Here is a 5,024-nt window from a genome sequence, read left to right on the forward strand (position 1 = left end):
AAGCTCGCATCCACTACAAGATCACTTGACTGAGGAAAAATTTACTAACTATGACTAAGATATGTGGTTGTCCCACCTAGCAAGCGTAAGATGAATATACCAACTGTAAGCTGCTCTGGATAAGAGCGTCTACTAAATGACAAATGTAAATAAACTATAATCCTATGGGGGTGAAGGCGGCCCAGTACATCACTGATGCTTTCACTCATCCAGGATATCTACTCGAAACAGTGCCTGAGGTAGGCACGCAGCATCAAGGATCCCACACACGCGCTGTTCTCTCCCTTACCGTCGGGTAGACGGTATCGGAGCATGAGGTCTGACACCAACAAGCTCAGATACAGTTTCTATCTACAAGCCATCAGACTGCTGTGATTCTCCACAACTTAGCACAACTGGATATTGGCCTCATCCCGGTAGAGGATGCCTGTTTATTCTTTAAAAGTGCTTTCCTCACCATCTTAAATAAGCATGCCCCATTCAAAAAATGTTGAACTAAGAACAGATATAGCCCTTGGTTCACTCCAGACTTGACTGTCCTTGACCAGCAAGCACAAAAACATCCTGTGGCGTACTGCATTAGCATCGAATAGCCCCAGCGATATGCAACTTTTCAGGGAAGTTAAGAACCAATACAAACAGTCAGATAGAAAAGCAAAGGCTAGCTTTTTCAAACAGAAATGTGCATTTTCCAAAATGTTTTGGGACACTAAAGTCCATGGAGAATAAGAGCACCTCCTCCCAGCTGCCCACGGCACTGAGGCTAGGAAACACTGTCACCATGATAATCAAGAATTTCAATAAGTATTTTTCTACGGCTGGCCATGCTGTCCACCTGGCTACCCCTACCCCGGCCAACAGCTATGCACCCCCCGCAGTAACTTGCCCAAGCCCCCCCTGCTTCTCCTTCACCCAAATCCAGATAGCTGATGTTCTGAAAGAGCTGCAAATTCTGGACCACTACAAATCAACTGGGCTAGACAATCTGGACCCTCTCTTTCTAAAATTATCCACCACAATTGTTGCAACCCCTATTACTAGCCTGTTCAACCTCTTTCGTATCGCCTGAGATCCCCAAAGATTGGAAAGCTGCCGCGGTCATCCCCCTCTTCAAAGGGGGAGACACTCTAGACCCAAACTGTTATAGACCTATATCCATCCTGCCCTGCCTTTCTAAAGTCTTCGAAAGACAAGATAACAAACAGATCACCGACCATTTAGAATCACACTGTACCTTCTCCACTATGCAATCTGGTTTCCGAGCTGGTCATGTGTGCACCTCAGCCCGCTCAAGGTCCTAAACGATATCATAACTGCCATCGATTAAAGACTACTGTGCAGCTGTCTATATCGACCTGGCCAAGGCTTTCGACTCTGTCAATCACCTCATTCTAAATCGGCAGACTCAACAGCCTTGGTTTCTCAAATGACTGCCTCGCCTGGTTCACCAACTACTTCTCTGATAGAGTTCAGTGTGTCAAATCGGAGGGCCTGTTGTCCGGACCTCTGGCAGTCTCTATGGGAGTGCCACAGGGTTCAATTCTCAGGCCGACTCTTTTCTCTGTATTCATCAATGATGTCGCTCTTGCTGCTGGTGATTCTCTGATCCACCTCTACGCAGACGACACCATTCTGTATACTTCTGGCCCTTCTTTGGACACTGTGTTAACAAACATCCAGACGAGCTTCAATGCCATACAACACTCCTTCCGTGGCCTCCAACTGCTCTAAAATGCAAGCAAAACTAAATGCATGCTCTTCAACCGATCACTGATCAATATTAGACTGTAAACTCTCCTTCCAGACTCACATTAAGCATCTCCAATCCAAAATTAAATCTAGAATCGGCTTCCTATTTCGTAACAAAGCATCCTTCACTCATGCTGCCAAACATACTAGAGGTCGACCGATTAATCGGAATGGACGATTAATTAGGGCCGGTTTCAAGTTTTCATAACAACCGGAAATTGGTAATTTTGGACGTTTTTTCTTTTTACCTTTAACTAGGCAAGTCAGTTAAGAACACATTCTTATTTTCAATGACGGCCTAGGAACGGTGGGTTAACTGCCTTGTTCAGGGGCAGAATGACAGATTTTTACCTTGTCAGCTCAGGGATTCAATCTTGCAACCTTACGGTTAACTAGCCCAACGCTCTAACCACCTGCCTCACGAGGAGCCCGCCTCTTACGCGAATGCAGTAAGAAGCCAAGGTAAGTTGCTAGCTAGCATTAAACTTATCTTATAAAAAACAATCAATCAATCATAAATCAGTAGTTATAACTACACATGGTTGATGATATTACTAGTTTATCTAGCGTGTCCTGCATTGCATATAATCGATGCAGTGCGCATTCGCAAAAAAGGACTGTCGTTGCTCCAACGTGTACCTAACCATAAACATCAATGCCTTTCTTGAAATCAATACACAGAAGTATATATTTTTAAATCTGCATATTTAGCTAAAAGAAATCCAGGTTAGCAGGCAATATTAACCAGGTGAAATTGTGTCACTTCTCTTGCGTTCATTGCACGCAGAGTCAGGGTCTCTGGTGGCGCAGCTAGCGCTGCAATGCAGTGCCCTAGACCACTGCGCCACCCGGGAGGCCCCTTTTGTACCATTTCTTATTGTTGCATTGTCGAGAAGGAACCTGCAAGTGAGCTTAAGTTGGACGATGTATACCATGCCTATCCCGCACATATGACAAAACTTTAAACTGCATCTGCATAAGCCCAGCAAATGTGAACAAATGGTCTCGTCTAAGCCAGCATGTGTCTGGCGAGTAACTACTTGAATGAAAGGCTGATTTGGCCAAGGATATCTCTCGGTCTCCGCGTCCAATAGAAGAAACAAACATACTTGAATAGTGGATCGCTAGCTAACCGGGCTCCTGACCAGCAGATGAAGCAGGAGACTGGAGATGTCAGGAGATCTCCCGAGTGTCACAGCGGTCTTAGGCACTGCATCTCAGTGCTAGAGGCGTCACTACAGACCCTGGTTCGATTCCAGGCTGTATCACAACCGGCCATGATTGGATTGGGAGTCCCATAGGGCGACACACAATTGGCCCAGCGTTGTCCGGGTTAGGGTTTGGCCAGGGTAGGCCGTCCATTGTAAATAGGAATTTGTTCTTAACCGACTTGCCTAGTTAAATAAAGGTTAAATTAAATAAACAAAGTCACAAAGTGTACATAGCCAGTTGATAAGTCAACGTCTACTTGGTGAGTGGAGCAACAGGAAAGTTTGTACCGGTGAATGCAGTCAACTTAATTTTGTCTTCTGCATTTAACCTCAATCAGGAAGCAAAACAACACCGTCCAGTGAAAGCCAGAGCAAACGGGTTTACCACAGTGGCAAGGGTACCACAAAAGGCCTTGCTTAGCCAGTCTGTCAGCTCTGGCTAAAATACAGGCAGGCCTGGACAGAGGCACAGAGATTCAAATTAAATGGGTTACACTGGTCACTGAGGCCAACACTCTCTACCATGTCAGCTGCTAAAATAACTAAGCGTTAACTAGCCATGTTCTTTATCATCCAATGCCATCTTGGATTATTTAATTTAAACAGCTAGTCAGCTAGCTTCCTACCATATAGTAAATTTGGCGAGTTGTGGTCTTGTATTTTATTTTCTGTCCAGCTAGCTAACCAAATACCACGCAGCTAGCTGTCACTTAAGTTACCATTTAATTTAGTAAACATTATGGAATGTCCTGCGGTCGCTGACGTTAACAATTTAAACTTTGATGTGGCCCATGTGTGATGTAACACGACCCTTCAACTTCTTCTACTATTAGTGTGTACTAGTCCCCCTCAAACGTCAACTAACTTCTGTTTCGCTGGTTAACTAGCTACTTGTTCTTTCTACTAGTTTGATAACTAAGTTAACTAGCGTTAGCTGGCTAGTTTGCAATTCAGATAACAGTAACAAGATGGTCATGATCAGGCGCTAGTCAGCTAATTTACCTCACTACTTTTGGTTGATATAGGCTAGTCAGCTGTTAGCTGGCTAGTAACAACGTAATTGTATTTAGGTCAGTAACAAGAAACATGTTCATAGCTAGCTAGTTAATTATTCAACTTTATTGGCTAACGAGACTGGCCTGGCCTACAGTACAGACGCTATATTAGCCACGATAACAGCTACCTAGCTAGCAGCTAACGATATTTTTTTTTTTTTTACTAACGATACTTTTGCTTGCTAAATTGGTTAGCTAGCTACGTGTTTGTTGACTTACCCGAAGCTAAATCAATAGCTAGAAAATTGGCCTGGTTGTTTATTTTTTGTTGTCCCACTTATTTCCGTGTATTGGTTAGTCTCCAAAGCTAGAAGAGAACCTGAACATAGCCGAATAGATTGCACTGCTAACTCGTTATACATTTAAGAACGTCTCGGCCACATGTCTCGATGTCTGAAAACTGTGAAGTTGAAAAGGCACCGCACAGTGTCGCTGCAATACATTTTACACTAGGGAAGAAATCCTTGAACTGTTTCCGGTCCCAGATATAACCGTAATCTGTTTTGTAGCCAATGAAATTAAAATATTTTCAAGAAAGCATTGATATTTTCCTTGCCTTTCCATTGAACGGAATGTATATGCAATAAAATTACAAGAAACATAATTATACCGGTAACTGTCATGGGGGCTGAAAGTCTAATTTCATAAACAGTAGCAGGAGACTGACAATTTTAGTGACAGGGCATCAACAGGACATCCAAGTAAAAGGTAAGTAACACTCAGAGCCATATATACCCAATTAAGGTAGTTTGGGTGGACAAACCTTCAGATTGAAAACCATTCTGATCCATTTTCCACTGGGAGAGATGATCTCGCAAATAAACTTTCTAAAAACAGCTCAACTTCCTGTAACTGTCATAATTTGAGCAATAGAATATACACATTTAGGGAAAAACAATATCCATTAAACGTGTATTTAAAAGGGGATGATCACAGCCATGTAACATTGTAGAACAGAGGCACCCATTGCCTCCTCACACCACAAAACAAGAGCCCCAAAACAAAGACA

At 43.2% G+C, this 5,024-nt stretch overlaps 1 protein-coding gene across 2 annotated transcripts in view; it reads right to left on the bottom strand.

Moving 5' to 3' along the window:
- The window catches only part of LOC120031895 (protein SCAF11-like), a 28,311-nt gene extending 23,871 nt beyond the window's left edge, over positions 1-4,440 (bottom strand). For both annotated transcript variants that reach the window (XM_038977721.1, XM_038977720.1), the window contains exon 1: positions 4,235-4,440. The gene's annotated coding sequence lies outside the window, so the exon portion shown is untranslated. The remainder of the gene's footprint in view (positions 1-4,234) is intronic.
- Positions 4,441-5,024: the final 584 nt, after the last annotated feature.

The sequence above is a fragment of the Salvelinus namaycush genome, chromosome 38, assembly GCF_016432855.1.
Source record: "Salvelinus namaycush isolate Seneca chromosome 38, SaNama_1.0, whole genome shotgun sequence".
NCBI lineage: Eukaryota > Metazoa > Chordata > Actinopteri > Salmoniformes > Salmonidae > Salvelinus > Salvelinus namaycush.